This window comes from Castor canadensis, chromosome 1 (assembly GCF_047511655.1).
Source record: "Castor canadensis chromosome 1, mCasCan1.hap1v2, whole genome shotgun sequence".
In the NCBI taxonomy this organism is placed as follows: Eukaryota; Metazoa; Chordata; class Mammalia; order Rodentia; family Castoridae; genus Castor; species Castor canadensis.
In genome coordinates, this window is record NC_133386.1 from 56352284 (window position 1) to 56369782 (window position 17499).

At 38.9% G+C, this 17499-nt stretch overlaps 1 long non-coding RNA gene across 1 annotated transcript; it reads left to right on the forward strand.

The window, feature by feature from the left end:
- Positions 1-323: 323 nt before the first annotated feature.
- LOC141420742 (uncharacterized) lies at positions 324-7931 on the forward strand. The gene is made up of 3 exons (XR_012445303.1): positions 324-2204; positions 3265-3431; positions 5651-7931. It is a non-coding gene; the product is annotated as an uncharacterized lncRNA (long non-coding RNA).
- The last annotated feature ends 9568 nt before the right edge of the window (positions 7932-17499 follow it).

A 17499-nucleotide genomic window follows, 5' to 3' on the forward strand; every position in this document is an offset into this window, starting at 1 on the left:
TTCTTTCTCGTTCTCCCTTTTAGTTCAATACTAAAAGTGCCCCTGCACATTGAGGAGAGGGGAAAGAAAGGGAGGCGAATGGAGCAAACCCATCAGGCTCTTTCCATCTACTGCATAAAGGTCTCCTGGCCACACTCACTGAGGCAGCACCCTCCTCACAGGGCTCAGCCAACTTCCATGGCAGGACTGCTTTGAGTTCCCTTCACGGGGCTGAATCCTGAACACTAGCCCTTTTCTTTCCTTCATTCCTTCCTCCTGTCTTTAAGCATGTCATTATTAGCTGTGATGTCTCAAACAGAGCATCCTGGTATGCAGGGTGCTCGCCTGGCCTGTTTTTGCTTGCTAGAATAGTAGCTAATTTCATTCTTCATCTCTGGCCTGCACTGAGTCATCTTATCTCACTGCCCCCTGTATTCTTATCTTCAAATCCTATCTTGTCGAATTTCCTCTAGACTGTTTGCGACCATTGAAAGTTTCTCCCTTCCTGTCTAAAAAGCCAAATTCCATTTTTCTTTCAACTTCCTCCTCAAAACCTTCTTCAAAGTCTTGAATTGACATTCTTCATGAGGAAGGGGTGTAAACAGGACTATAAATGCCCACTAATGTTAGTGGGTCTTTGCGTGGGCTGAGCTTCCTGCCTGGGCCCAACTCCTGGCTGCTGACCACGAGGCTGCTTCCCTGAGATGTAAACCGAATGGCTCTGGGATGCCTGCCAGGGTGGATCTTGTCTCCTTGCCTGACTGTTGGTGGTCTCCAGGAACCCAGACAGGACTTGGCTCACACTGATTATACTCACAGGGTTCAGCTCATTGCAACCAGGTGATTTCCCACACTATGTGCGTGTCCAGACTAGGGCAGGGTCTCCAAACACATCTGGGAAAACTCAGGTCAGTTAAAACCTTGTGAACATGCACCTCTGTATCTATTTGTTTATGGATAAAATATAGGTATGTTCTATTGTATCAAAACATGATTCATTTTATAAAGCATATGTAGTATGTAACTTTTAGAGGCATGGGCTAAGTTTGCAATAAATCATGTTTTAAGCACAATTCTTTAGTTAAATGGCACCAATGACCTTTTTGCTTTTGCTGAGATAAATATTATTAACATTTTTAATGAGGGCAGTTTGATTTAACATGTCAGTTCTAATGAGCTCACCATAGTTTCTATCTCACAATGTGGGTGAGGAAAAGCTCTTACTTGGGAGTAGAAGTGATGACTTGGCCAATTTCTTGCTGCTTATTGATTTTATTATTAGTATTCTTTTCAATCCACAGTTTCTTCAAAGGAAATCTTTGGGGTTACCAGAGCTCTTTGAGAAGGTTGGTTAGTTAAAACTAGATTGTTTGAGCTGTAAGCCCACTAAACCAGACACCTGTGAACTGCAATACATGGCAAGCCCCTGGTGCCACTGCCCACCAAGAGAACTCCCTTCCTGTGAACCCCTCCTGAGCCAACACTGAGGCCATGAACTCCTGACATACAGATGGAGCGAGAAGGCCAGTGACCACTTACGTGGTAAATGCTGGCACAGCTTAATTCATAAAAAGATTTCGTTGTAGAACTACAATGAAAGACTACAGAGACTTTAGTGCTTTCTTTCCACACCCCCACAGATTATCCCACAGACCTTGCTACTGCTTCCTGGCATATTCTGGAGCCAGTATCTTCTAGCACAGCTCATCCCCTTTCCAGTTCTCTTTTAGTAGTCTCTCGTGACAATTCTTAGACATAGCTGTTCTCAAGAAAATGTCAATATGTTTTCTTAAAACTGACCATCCCTCTTCTGTCCATCCCAGCCCCTTCCTTGGGAACTCTCAAATAAAATCTAATTGTATATAGTTGATTAATTTTTTCTGCTTACTTGACTTAGTTACCTTAGAAAATGGATGGGTATAGAGGGAGTGTCTGGTGTTTTCTGCAGCCCATCTCATGCTATCCTAAAAACCTGGTGATGCAGGTATAATGTGACTCTCTGAGCAGTAAGGCTCAGAGATGTTACATAGTTGACCAATGCAATAGTTAGTAAAGAGGAGAATTGGAGTTTGACTCCTGGTCCTTTTGACAGCAAATTCTACTTATGTTGATTTCTATCAGGGATTTTAGGATGGAAAAAACCCTGATTGGTACACTTCTCCAAGAGTGGTGTGGGATTATTAGTCTCTGAAAGATTAGACCTTCGAATCAGGAATTTTTTCCAGGTAAGTCCATCTGTTCATCCATCCATCCATCCATCCATCCATTCATCCATCCATTGTAGCAGGCATTGGGGTAGGCGCTGGGGATACCACAATGGGAAGACATATAGAAGGGTGTGACAAAGCCTGGAGATTGAGAGACTGAGATGTCTATTTGGATAGGGGGACCTGAGGCCACAGGAAAAGCCATTTGAGGAAGGACAGAAAGCTAGAAGGTCAGTGTTTAGAACAGCAGGTTGCTGGATTGGGGTGCATGAGTTAAGGTAGAACCTGTGGGCAGTGTCTGGAAGTTGGAGCTCGGTCTGAATGTCCTGTTGGTGACATGTTACATGTGAAGACCAGGGCACTTACGTGCTTGGTCTAGGTTTCACTACCTGAAGTCATTCCTGAGGCTCTATGATGTTCCCTTATCCATCACAGCACCTCTCTTGAGCGGGAACTATATGAAATGCTATCTGAATCCTTGGCCTGTTGAGTTGATTTGTAGTTAGTTAAAGATTTGTGCTCTGTTTTATCACTTATATCTGATTAAAACAAGATGCTTGTAAGGGACTGTAACTTTCCTTTATAACATTAGCTGCTTTCTGAAAAGCAGGTCAATTTACATCATTTGTACATATCATCTTTGTTAAAAAGCTAACCCAAATAAGCTCAAGGACTGCTTGGAGCCCCTCTAGGATGTTTTCTTCCTCCCTCTTCTCCAGATGTTCAAGAGATTCACAAAGTTAGTTATTCAGATGTCTAAATCCAAGTTTGTGACAATAGTTGAAAATTGACACATAACGTTAATAGAAAAGACTTCCTGTTATGATAAACTTCATAAATATAAAGCCTTAGCTATCATATTTACTATTGAATTCCCTGAGCTCAGAACAGTGCCTGACATATGGTAGATTCTCAATAAATACTTATTGACTGAAGAATAATGTATTCTGTTTTATATTGTCTGTTGTGGTTGGTATCTATTGGCTTTTATTCTGTAAAGAAAATGTTATACAATTAAGGAACTGCTAGCCATTTGAAGTTGAAAAAAAAGTGCATGCTTCACCCATGTGTATCACAGGACTATTCACAAGCTGTGGAATCAGACTAGGTGCCCAAAAAAAGTTAATGGACTAAAAAAAAAAATGTGGCATATATACACAATGGAGTATTACTCATCCATAAAGAAGAATGAAATTGTGCTGTTGCAGGGAAGTGGATGGAGATTATCATATGGTGAGAGATAAGGTAAGCTCAGAAAGACATGTTTTTACTCGTTTGCAGAATCGAGACCTTAAATGTTAATAGAAATAATAATAATATGACGTGATTGCAAAAGGGGGGCTGCCTGGTGGGGGAATCACTAGGAAGGGGTGGGGGATGCTAGGGGATGAACATGATTAAAATTTATGTGTGTGTATGAAAATAGCATAATGAAACTTGCTAAATACTATTTTTAAAAGGAGGGAGCAGAAAGGGGACTAAGAATTATAATAGAAAGGTTGAATCTGATCAAAGTACATTATATGCATGTGTGGAAATGTCACAATGAAGCCCCCTTGTACAATTAATTTACATTAACTAAAAAAAAAAAAAAAAGTGTGTGTGCTTTTGTGCTTTAGTTGGTTTTGGTTGCAGGTGATAGGTCCCTGAAGGTAGCTATATGGGTTGGGGACAGTTAAGTTTCATGCCCATGCTCTCTGATCCAGCCTGGATATGTCTCTTTTATTGTGTGCTGCAAGTGTTTAATTATTTTCTTTTAAACATTGGTGAATAATATACCAACTGTATTTGTGTTGGGGACATTTTTTTCTTTCATTTCTTTTTAAAATCCATGTGTGTCTTCAAGGAAATGTAAGCCATAAGTTTTTGATTCATTTACACTTAACTCATCACAGTGTGGTTTTATGAACACTCTTTGATATCCAAGAAGCCTTTTTACTAGAAGATACTTTTTACTATACTCTTCCAGTCTTCTCCCTTAGAAATAGGAAGCTGCATTTCACCAAGGATACATACAATCATGCAGCAAAGTGTTTAAGTTGGACCCAAACGCCAATATTCCAGTTGACTTTAAACTTGAGAAAATGTTGCCTCACCAACTAGTGTTACAGAACCCCAAAGAGGATAAGGAACAGTGTGCTGGCTGTGTCTTAGGAAGGTTCCTGGTTCTTTCTTTTGAGAGTTCCTGGAAACTCTTTTTTTAAGGAAGTAAATGTATTTGACTTCTAATGGATTTTAGCTATAGATGGGACAAGTAAGTAACAGTTTTTCCCCTTTTGTACTTGAATACCATTAACATTTTTCAAGTGGGGAAAATCATCCAATTTTCTAAAACCAAATGAAACAAAGCAACAAATGTGAGCAACTGAGACAGAAATAAAGTGTTTGAACTCTTAAGGTTCTAATTTTATAATATACAAGGCTGGTGAAAGTGTCATACACTGGGTTTGGTAGCATCTCGCATGTATTTAGGCCTCATACTAATCTTGAGAACTTGGTAAACATCATTTACCCCACTTTCTGTAACAAATTAGTCTGAATGCTGAGCTGGCAAACAGCTGCCATGGGTTGCATGAGAAAAATAACTCAAGAAATGAAAAAATGTTATTGGTTCCTTAAATACTGGAGGTCAGGACTTTGAGAAGACAGGAAACAAAGTCTTTTGGCTTTGGGGTCTTGCCAGGAGGCCTCATCAGTTTCAGCTGTGGATTTTTGCTGCCTTTATGTGAGTGACCATGGATAGATTTCTCCTCATGAAATCACTAGAAAGACATCACAAGATGACACCAACTCTTTGAATATCCCCCCTTACATTATTCTGAGGACATTTTCTTCGTGGATACCTGTAATGAATTGGTTTCTGTGGCCTATTTTCTATTAGTTAAAGAGGATCAGCTTTTCATACACTCAGGAAAGAACCTATGGGAAGATGGAAAGGAGACTACATCCCAAGCCCACCTCTGACTTCTGTGAAAATAAGAACTTTTATTGGATGGACAGTAAGAGGTGAAATGGCTATACCTTACTTAAAATAAGGAGTACACACACAAACTCAAGATAGTTCAAGTTATAAAGTCTTTCTCAATTAAAAATACTTGAAACAAACTAGTGTCTTATCATTGATTCAGGTTGTTTTACACATTAACACATTTTTTCTCTAGTTTTTCAGTTGTGACTCATATTCTTTTTTGTAGCTGAAGACAGGTCAAGCTTCCCAACCAAACCATATTGTAAAGATCTTGCCAAGGTTAGATATCTCTACCTGTATCCAGGAGAGATCTTTCTCTGGCTTTTCTCCTTTGCTATTTCCAGATGATAACAAAATACCTGATGCTATGGCATATTAATGAAGACTCTATCAACCAGTCAAATTCATTGATAAACAATTCCTAGAAATATGAAAAAGTCACACTTTTTTTTCCTTCCTTCCACTATGTCATGCCTATCTTTGGTTCTTGCCGCAGAGACATCTTGGATTGAAGTGGAATGAATGTGGCCCTATTGCTAAGGCCATTTCAGAAAAGGAGTGCTGGGCACATGGATTTTCAATAATTAAACAATTGATGGGATCAATGTGGAAAAAGGTGGGAGATTATTACTTTTATTACAAATAAAGAAATTGTAATTTTGCAAATGATGAGCGTTTTCAGAAGTGGAATTTCCAAAGGGAAAGTTGATGCTCCCTCCATCTTTCCCTCTTTCCCTACCCTGTCAAGGAGAACCAAGTCATCAGAACTTAGAATGTGGCAAAAGAAGTCCGCCTCTAAGGCAGAGATGATCCTGTTCAGCTTTCTCCTACGTGAAGCTGTGGTGATTCATGCCTTCCTCCGCTGTCACACCGTCAGCATCCGCTAATCATAGCCCCATGATCACAGGACTTGTGCACATAAACAATTTCCAGGAGGTACAGAACGGCCCAGGACCTCTCAGGCATAAACACCAGTTATTCTGCAATTCATTACCCCTTCCCTGTTCTTTGACATGTGCTCGAAATAGTAGCTTTCCTTAAAATGTTTGAACACGTCAGTGTTCAGGTCCTTTCACTGTCTCTGGCTCTTATATTTTTCTTTCACCAGTTCCCTTCCTTTTAAACAAACATCTTTGGCTGCTCTAGTGATGCTCAGTAGATTTGCTTCTGGAAGGGTGCAGTGATGAGGCTCAAACACATGCTAGCTTCTCTTGTGTTTAGCAGTGATATGTTTTGGAGGCACTGGCTGCTACAGTTAGACACTTCACTACTATTGTTACATAGACTACATACATTTGGTGTTTAAGGGTGTACTTTTTTGTACATTAGTAAGTTATGCCATGTAACTCCCACTTCCCCTCAAACAGGTGTCTTCAGAAAACTAAGTTCCTTCAGTTTGCTTATCTTAAGGCAGGGGTCAATGATGTTTAGTTACTCTGATATACTTCGTTTCTGAATTCAGTCACAACGGATTTATTGAATGTGTACTGTACTCCCCATTGCAGTGAGCCTTGGAGATTCAGCAGTAGAGGAAATAGTTTCTGCTTCCATGAGTCTGGAATCAACAAGACATTTAGGATTTGAAGCTAGTTATCCAGTGCCTGCAGTCTCTGATGGGGTGATACTGAGTCTCTTAATAATACTGAACTTCAAACAGAAGAAAAATGATCTGTTCTTTGTATGTCTGAGCTATACCTCTTCAGTGATTAGAAAATGAGAAGGTTGTATCTGTTGGGATGTTTATTGGCAAGTATTATTTTAGTAGGGATTCTTAGCTCTTTAGGTTGTGTTTCAAAACTAAGCTAAAGTTAATAATTTATCATATCTTAATACAAATTTGACCCCCCCCAACAGCTCTGCATACGGATCAGTATTGTTTCTTTTTATAAATGAGACAGACTCAGCATGTTTATTTGATTTACCCAAAATAACTTAACTGAGTTGGTATGTAGGATCTGGGTTTGATCCTATGATATGGCACCTTTACCCTTTCTGTGCTAATTAACAAGAATAGCAGTCAAGTGTAAAGACAGGGAACATGTGTTAGTTTAGGATCATTTATGGACATTGATGTGATTTTAACTGTGCTTTCTGCCTAGCGTGTGCATGAGTCAACATCTGACACATTCTGTGAGAGTAGCACCAGGGAGAAGAACTTCCAGATCATTTAAACATGGCTTTAGAAGTCACTTTTCTTCTAATATACTTTTCTTTAATGCTCTGGAAATGAACAACAGTTTTAACTATTTAGTGAAGCAATCCTATCAAAGTGTGATTGTCACGAAGAAATCATTTGTAGAAAGAACATATGTAAGGAAAGAAAACGTTGAAATATGCTAGTAATCAGCAACAGATAATTTAAAATAATAAAGGAAAAAGCAACAAAATAGCAAAAATTAAAACTGTATAGCTGTCCTAATGACATGATTCTCTTATAAAATTTATTGGCAGCAGTTAAATTAGGACAAATCCTTAAGAAAGCAGTTTGGTATTACCGAGAGCCAGAAAATGTTCATGCTATTGGATCCTATAATTCTACTTTTGGAAATTCATCCTAGGGAACAATCCAAAATATGGGGAAAGTGACTCACCTGAAAAGGTAGAAACAGCATAAGTAATTTGTGACAGGGTCATGGTAAATTATTTAGATTTTATTCAACGCAAAAAGCTTACTACATACTGTCAACTGAAAATGCAAAATTCAATGTACACAAATCTACCTCATGATCACAAATAGGAGAAAAGCAGATGTAGAGGAGGAAAAAGCTAGAGGAAACTTGGCCTAAAACAGAGATTGAGGTCACACGACCTCTTGGTTTTTTTTTTTTTTTTTTTCTATTTTCCAAAATTTCAGTAATGTTATTTCTATTACCTTTATTCAAATTACCAATAAAAATATATCTATTGAGTTGTTCTCCACAGCTGTGTGGGGGCTCATCGGTGGGTTTGGGAGTGAGTAGGAGGGAAGGGGTGGGGTTAGGGCCAGCAAGCAGAACATGCTACAGCATGTCCTCCACAAAGCCGCCCACCAGGAGGGACAGTCACTGGGGGGAGGAGGTATGGTACAAAAAGCTTTGCAGAAATATTTGTTAGCAGAAATCTTAACAAAAGTTACTTTTATTCATCTGTTTCTTCATCTGAAATAGTGAGATATTTGTCTCTCTTCCTTGCGGTGTTGCTGTCAATACAATTGAAGTAATGCACATTTTAATATATTGTGTTTCAACAGCCTATCCAATATTGGTTGCTATTGTTTTGTTTTATTTATTTTACTTTTTTTTAATGTAGTGCTGGGGAGTAAACCCAGGGCCATGTGAATGCTAGGCAAATGCTCTACCACTGAGCCACACCCCTGGCCCACTATTGTCTTAATAATAATAGTTTATTTGAATCTTGGTTTCCTTATATGAGCAAAAGCAGTGACAATTTCTGTCCTGCCTACCTCATGAGATTATTGTTAGAATCAAATGAAATAACATGTAAATGAGTTTTGTTGACTCTGTTACCGAAATGAAAGCTGTTATTTTTGATAACACACCTGGCTCCCAAGGTTTTGTGAATTTCGGAGTAATGCCACACCTAACTTTACAAAATGATGCCTATTTCAAACTTTTGGATTCTTGGTTTTTCTGTAGCAGAGAAAGAAGAATTTTGACAAGTCTTTTCTTCTAGCTCCTGAGGGCCAAGTAAAGAAGAAGATCTTGTTTATGTCAATAAGGTAAGTTGTTGAAGTAGCAAGTTCTTAGCCAGGAAGAGAATTTGCAGTCAAGATGATCTGTCCCAGCGTGAACAGCCCATCAAGGACAATTGAGCTGACTGTGCAGGCTGAGTGAAGGAACATGCTACAACTCCTCTTGACTGCCGGAAGTAGGAAGTGGCAATTGTCAGTGGTGCTAGAACTGTGAACATAAAGAGGGCACTGGCATAGCTGCCTTTGGAATTTCTAACACAGAGCTCAATGAGAAATCCAGAATATTCTATAGGAAAATAAATCCCATCTAAATAGACCACATCCTGCCAATCTCTCCCCTGCAGAAATCTGGTCTGTAATGAAAAGCTCTCAAAAGTTCCTGTGACTTTATAGTACCAGATTAGAAAGAAGAGGAGAATGAAGGGAGAAAAGTCACCTTCTCAAGGCTTTGGCATTGAGTGTCATTTGTTCTCAAAAAACAGCTTTGGTGCTGGGAGTTATGCATGCAAGAAAAACACTGACATATAATACAGATACATAGCAGGTCTCAATTTGTTTATAGGCTTAGAACTAGGAAAACAACAATTTGAAAGCAATCCTTTGGATTAATTGCTTTTGTAGCATGACATGAAATCTCCTAATGATTGCTCGTGTCAAATAAGGGAGCTAGAATGCAGGTAAAACCCTTTTATTATTTGCTTTAGAAAACAAATTTTACATAAACTAAAGAAGCTAAAGTATGGAGACACATCACAGCATAAACACACACACACACACACACACACACACACACACACGTATGTAAGAAAACCCCTCCCCATAGCTAACTGAAGTGGGTCATTTCCCCTCCCCAAGAGCTCCACTGCCCCCACCCCCAATATAATCTGCCTATTCCAGTTAGGAGCTTTTTGACCTTCCAGTTTTACAAGAACACAATTTTCTTAAGAAGTCTGTTTAAAATCAAACCCAGCCACAAAAGGGAAAAAGCCATTAAAATTGAAAGGAGTTGAGAGGAGGAAATGGAAGAAAAAGGAACTTAAACCAAAAATCTATTTCAAAGGAGTGAACACACCTGACCAGATTTCTTTTTGTGACAAAATAAGGGCTTAATGGAACCAAACTCTGCAAAGCACAAAAAGTGTAAGTGCTTACATCAGAGTCACCCGTGTGGGATCCAGACCTTAACACCAGCTCATTCCCAGGTGACCTTACATAGCAGCTATCCAGTTGTCTCTCAGTTATCTCTATATTTGAGGTGACTGATGATTAAATATCATGTCTATGAAATGCCTAGAACCTCAATGCATCTGATAGTTTCTACTGTATATATCAATGTGTATTAAAGGTTTCATATTCAAGCAGGTTGAGAGTTACATTCACAAGTTTTTGTGAATTGGATCAATTATGTGAATTGGCTTAAGTTTTGAGAGTTCTTATGTGAACTGACTATGAAAAGGATCCTGTCTACATAAGTTGCCTTATAATATTTGCATTTACCTCCTAATGCATTGCAAATAATGATTTTTTTTGTCTTAGTAAGGTATATTTTGCATTTCATCATAGTATTTAAAACTTGTTCATTTTATGTTTATTCAGCAGAGTAAAATCTTTGTTATCTAATTTATTTCATGATGGAGGATACTGAGGTCCAGAGCCACACTCTAGCTCTTGGTTACATACCCCCAAATCAATTTTTATTAAGAGACAGTTTTTTGTTGTTTCTGTTGTTGTTGAAGTATCTTAAAAGCACTTTATTCACACCCATATTTTCCTGTAGGCCTTTTCTAAACATTCACAGTATATATGGAAGAGTAGAATTTTTGCTCTATAAGAACTTCACCTTTGGATTCATATAATTTTCCAAGAAAACTCCCTTCCAGAAAAGTTCTGCAACTAGTAATCTAAAAGTGATTTTTTTTTCTTCAAAGAAAATCCCTTTAGAAAAGAAGGAAGTGTGCCATGACAAAGGCAGTCAACTGAGATCTGTGACTCAGTGGGTTCCATAAATTAGAGCTCTGAAGTTGGTTTGAATGAGTGCTCACATTTCCAAAAAAACAGACTGTGATGGCACCTAAGGGTGTAGAAATAACTACAGAGGCAATTAGCTTTATAAAACAGAAAGGATTATTAAGTGCATGAACTCAAGTTACATGCTGGCCCAGAAATACATATTTAAACAGGAATTGCCAAAGGGCAGATGGTGCATTGAGAAATTACTCCCCAGTCCAGTGGTGAAAGTCAAGTCTGAAGTATGTATGGAAGAGAGGAGTTTGCCTACTGTGTTTACCTTTTGTGACCTCAGATGGTGAGAGAAGGTAGAAACAGCTTGTAGTGGTTGGCTGCTATGTTCTTTTGAGATGGAAGAACGTAATGGGCCCAAATGGTCTCTTCCTACTGGGGCTGTTCCTTGAGCTGTTTTTCAAGACCACAGACCCATCATCCCTTGGGAAGTTCCCACTTAAGTGGGTGCTTTTTACAATGAAGTAAATCAGGTGTCAGGCAGAGCTGACGGATGAATCCTTGGTTACTACATGGACAGCACAGTAGAATGGAAAGACACAAGTGTTCTCACATGACATATAATCACACGCATTTTTTTATCACGCTGTTCCTTATTCTTTAAATTTTCCTCTTGACCACAACAAAATGTGGGTGTTAGAGCACTGTTTAGTGTCCTTGGCCCATTCTGTGGGTGTATTTTCAGAGTTTTATCAGGTTCAATCTCTCTCCAGATGCACTTTTTCTCCTCTTCTCCCTGTTCACACCTTGGCTGCCTGGTTCTTCCCTCTGCTCAGACCCCCTCATGCAGATCTCCTGGTGCTTGAATTAGCTAGATTTTCTTACTGCCTTAGGTGCAGAATTTGTCTCCTTAGTTGCCTTTTCTTTGAGAAAATACGGTAATTTCCACCTCATTCTCCATCCAATAGGAGCTATAATTTATGGAGCAGAGCTGTTTAGCTCATTAGTGAAAGCAACTGAGAACCTTCTAGGAAAAATGTGTTAGGGTCCTCTCATAACTGACATAATTTCAGTATGTTATTTTTTCACTCTTAGGTTCCCTATAGTAGTTTCATTTGGAAATACTTGTTAGTGTGAAGTTTTGGCTCATGTCACAAACAAGAATGCCAGCCCCCTGTGAGATGTTGCCTGCTTTTTATTTGTCATGTGTCACATGGACCCTGGGTAGTAAATGAAATGTGCTCAGATTATACTTTGGGGTTGATTAGAGAATTTGGAGACTGTAATAAACCATTTCCTCTTGAGGTCTAAGTACTATCCTCCCCCATTTGACCATTTTCGGTTGTACCTTAGATATCTGGGAAAAATGATGCACCTATTACCTTTAAAACATAATCTGATAATTAACTCCTTTCTACTTGGGCAAGTCCCTGCTCCATCTGCCCCTTTTGGGAAGCACACTGGGGTGATGAAGATGGTTTATATTATCAACTTCTAGACATTTCATGGTGCTGCTTTGGAACTGTCAGTCCTGTTTTGCAAAGCAGTTAGGTCTTTATTCAGGTCAAATGAGACTTGTCAACATGACTGCCCTTTTACATTCTAGAGTAATCTCTTTAGCAGGTTCTTATGCCCCAACCCCTTCCCAATAAATCTGAAAAGACTTAAAAACTGCTTATGAGTAGACAGTTTAGTAATAGTAGATGTAGCAACTCTTTGAGAAGGAGATTTAGTTGGAAAACATTGACATACATGGCGATCTCTTCCATATGATGTAAGAAAAACTCAATGGATTAGGCTGACATGTTTCTACTAATCTGAGGGGAAAGACATAATTGGCTGAGCTTTTCTGAGAACGTTTCTGTTTGTGTGTCTTGGTAACCTCCTTTACTTGTTCATTTCTATCGGACTGTTAACTTCAGGCTAAATCCAATCAGCAGGAGCACCCAAGACACAGGGAGCATGTTTCTCAGCCCCAAATCAGGCATGTGGTCTGATCAAGGATCTTTGTCTCTCCTTGATGCAAGAGGGAATCTGTAGCTGTTGCTTAAGTACTTAAACGTTGGTATTACTTACACATTAGAATATAATGTGTGGGCAACATGGCAGAGCCTTTGAAATCAGGATTGTCCACAAAACCTAGTATAAATGGTTGCTTCTGTACTTTTTAATGATACTGCAGTGGGATTATACTGAGTGCATTGTGTAATATGAAGCTTTAAATTGGAAGATGGTGATGGCCAGACTTTATATAGTGTGGGGGTTGGAGAACTTTTTGTGAAGGGCCAGAGAGTGAGTATCTTAGGCTTTGCATGTTATATAGTCTCTGTTGGAAGTACTCAACTCAGCTGTTTTTCATGAAATCAGCTACAGACAAGGAAATGAATGAGTGTGGCTGTGTTCCAATAAAACTTAGGGCCACTAACATTTGAATTTTATATACTTTGTCTCACAAGTTCATATTTATGTGTTACAAAAATATTCTGACTTTCCCCAGCTATTTAAGAATATGAAGCCATTCATAGTTTGTGAGCTGTACAAACTAGACCCAGGATCTTGATCTGACTGATGGGCTATGATTCCCTGATTCGTAGAGTACTGAATTAGTAAGTTAAGGATCTGAACTCAGGAGAAGACAGAAGGAAGACTCACTGACTTTCTCTCTCCAGCTATTAAATTTCCTGAGGATCATCCATGGTTGTGACTTGAGTGTTTCTCTCTGGTGGGAGCAAATGGTATCTTAGGGAACAGAGGTGAGAGCATCATTCTGATGATGAAACTTTAAATCTGTAAGGAGCTCAACACCACTGACCGTGATATGCATATTTAAGAATCATAAACATTCAGCTTGCTGTGAAAACACTTAAAGTCTATTCTTTTAGTAATTTTCAGCTATACAAAGACATTGTTACTAACTATAGTACCATGCTGTACTCTTTCCTCCTGTCTGAGACTTTTTGTCCTTTAACCATCATCTTTTCATCACTTCACTCACCTTGTACCATCATTCTACTCTCTGCTTCAACCTTTTTAGGTTCTACTCGTAAGGAAGTGTTTGTCTTTCTGTTCCTGGCTTATTTCGCTTAACTTTATGTCTCCTTGGTTCATCCAGATTGTCACAATATGACAAGATTTCTTTCTTTCTTTTCTTTTTTTTGGGTGGGGGCAGCAGGGATTTGAACTCAGGGCCTCACACTTGCTAGGCAGGTGGTCTTACCACTTGAGCCACTCCAACAGTCCTTTTTTTGTGATGGTTTTCTTTGAGATAGGGTCTTGTGAACTATTTCCCAGGGGCTGGCTTCGATGATCCTGATCTCTGCCTCTGAGTAGCTAGGATTATGGTGTGAGCCACCAGCAACTGGCCCCTTCTTTCTTTAGGCTGAATAGTATTCCATTGTGTATATATACCACATTTTGCTTATTTATCTGTTGAGGAGCACCTAGGTTGATTCTATATCTTGGCTATTGTGAGTAATGGTGCAGTGAACATGGGAGTGCAGATATCTCTTTGACATACTGCTTTCCTTTGTATGGATAGCCAATAGCGGGACTGATCAATCAATGGTAGCTATATTTTTAATAGAATAAGTGATAAGTATATGAAGTTAAAAAAAGAGAAAAGACTGCTACCATTAGCTTCTTTGTTCACTTTGGCACAGGCATTTATTATTTTAAAAGTGGATGTTAGCATTTCCTTTTCAGTAGAATTCTTATTTTATCATTAAAGGGTTACAATTTTTAGAGTATAATTTCAGTAGCATATTTTCATAATGATATTCAAACTTGCCATCATAACACTGATATTTAGGTATCCATTAATTAGATTCAAGTATTTTTCCATCAAACATACTCTTCTTAATTTTAAAGGCTGACATGAAATGGACCCTGAATGACATGTATTAGAATTTTTATAGCAGTACTATTTGTAAGAGCCAAAACTATAAGCACACAAATGCCTATAAGCAATGTTATTTTAAAAATTGAAATGTGATATATTAGCATAATAGAATGCAATATAAGAATAAAAGTGAATGACTACAACCACACAAAAATATGAATGCTTCCCATGAGCATAATATTGTGAGAAACAAGTCAGAGAAATATAGTGGATACAGTATAATAATACATTTTTTTGAAGGACAACAATCAGATACTGGTATTAGCAGTCAAAAGAATGACTATTTTTGAGTTAGTTACTGGAAAGAGGCAACAGGGAAACTTCTGGGGGTGATGGTAGCATTCTGTTTCTTCCTTTCTTGGGAGGGGTTAACTGGGGTTTGAACTCAGGGCCTTAGCACTTGCTAGGAAAGTGCTCTACCACTTGAGCCATGCCTCCAGTCCAGCATTGTTTCTTCCAGAAGGTGCTAGTTACAAGGGCATGCTGATTTTGCAAACATTCTTCGGGCTATATATCATGAAATGTGCACTTTTCTATGTGCATGTTTTAGTTCAATTTAAAAAATTAAAAGCAGAAAAAGTTTAACTGGCTGAAACTTTAGCTTTTCAAAAGTTCTCTAAGATGAGGAAATAGTGTGGACAAAAGGGAGCTTTTATTCTTCTTCAAGTGGTAATCTTTTCAAACATTTTGGTTGTGACTATTTCTATAACTAGAAATAACTCTGTGACTAGCAGAGTCATGACTCAAAAAGAAAATACTGCTAGTGAGAAGCTACAAAGGACCAAACCTCGCCTTAGAAAAATGACTTTCCAGGAATCCCCACTCTACTTGCATCTTCACCTTACCAGTGGCTCGTGGGGCAAACTACCTCTCACTCTCCATCCAGTAATTCCAAGAAGCTAATAGCATGGTTCCCACCCATGTTTCTTCTGTATAAAATGCTTCATTAGTTCCTTTTAGTATTCTTGTGTTCTCAGTCTCAGACATAGCTTATTTTTTCTTCCCCTTTTCTCCCACTCTCAACCTAAGATGTAAAAACTGGTCTCTCAGTGTTTGACAGCCTTTCCCTGCCTGCTGTTTGGAGGAGGAAGGTGAAGGCAGCCAGTCTCCCCAGAGCTGGAAGAGCTGGAGTATGGGACATGAATACTGTCTTGTGATGTACACTGTCCCTCGGTGGGGTCACTACACTAATGCAATGCTGTAGGGATTTTCAGAAAGGGAAACTTGAAAAAAAAATATTGGCAGATGTGCATCTGTGATATCTGATTCATCAGCGGCACAACTTTCCACGACAACCCAGTGTAGTTGGCAATCAATTCTGTTTGGGGGTTATATATGGAAAATCTTAACTGAACTGAGAAAATAATTTACTCCACTGGCTATGATAGCTCATGCCAGTAATCCCAGCTACTCAGAAAGCAGAGATCTGGAGGATCGAAGTTCCAGGACAGCCTGGCCAAACAAGCTAGGTGTGGTGGTGGTGCACATCTGTAATCCCAGCTAGGCAGGAGACATGGGTAGAAAGATCCAAGTCTAACACCAGCACTGAGCAAAAATAATGAAAGCAAAAAAGGGCTAAGGGCATGGTTCAAGTGGTACAGTGTCTGCCTAGCAAGTCAAGGCCCTGAGTTCAGAACCACCAAAAAAAGAAAAGAATTTATTAAATTTATTTTATTTAAAAAATTACATTGTGCTTATGCTGAATCTCCTTACATATTAAAGTATATTAATACATGTCAATTGCCAAGAGTTGTTGGAATTCTTTTCTGTACCTTAGTCTGTCAATGTTGGATGAGACTGTGATCCCCTCATGGGCTGGAGCATCTCTGTCACTCTCCATGTTCTGCCAGAGGACAGTTAAGGGGTGGGAGGTCAGAAGTCAGAGGCAATCAAAAACATCCTGCCCCAGTGAGGGATATGCTGCTGAGTTTTCAAAACCTGAATGTGTCAGGAATTAGTGTGGATGCTGTGGAGGGCAGAAAAGTTACTTAGAAAAAGTTCGAAAAAATTAATCTGAATTAAAAAGCCAGTTTCATAGCATAGGAAACATCTCTTTAGCTCAGGTTTCCTTTTTTAGTCCACAAATCCAAATAGATGGCAAAGTCCTGGCCCACATGAAAAATGCCATTGGCCTCTGTGCATAGTAACAGAAGGACAAGTCAGTGCCCCAATGATGTGTTGAAGCCAGCGACTGGGCCTGGTGCCTTAATGCACGGGCCATGCACCACGCAGGATACCCTGGACTCCCGCCCTGCCCTGACTCCATAGAAGGTGAGTATTTGCCTCTTGTACTCAGGTGGTGATGGATGTAGGCTATGTTTACCCGCCCCTTCACCAGTGTTCTGGGGATCCCCAGATGGAGGTGCTCCAAATCTCCACTGGCCACCTTCATTTCCCATGCCCAAAGGAAAAGGATTAGAAAGTTAGTTGAGAATTTTCCAGTATTTTCTTGGAAAGTAGACATATGTACAGTGAAAGCAAAGAAAGAGGAGACATGTTTTGAAATATAGAAGAGGAGAACATAATATAAAATTAGAAATATTCCCATTAAGGAAAAGGATACTGATTTTCAATGTAGTATCCAACATTGAATTAGAAGTTATATCTAATGCAGTAAGTCAAAAAATACAAGTAAGAGTCATAAAGATTGGAAAGAAAGAGAGAGAACTGTCCTTATTTGTGGATTATATGCTCATCTACCTAAAAAAATATAAGATAATCAACTATTCTAAATAATGAGAGTTTACCAAGTGTCTAGACCCAAGGAAATGTGTTTAGGAAAGATGAAATAAAAACA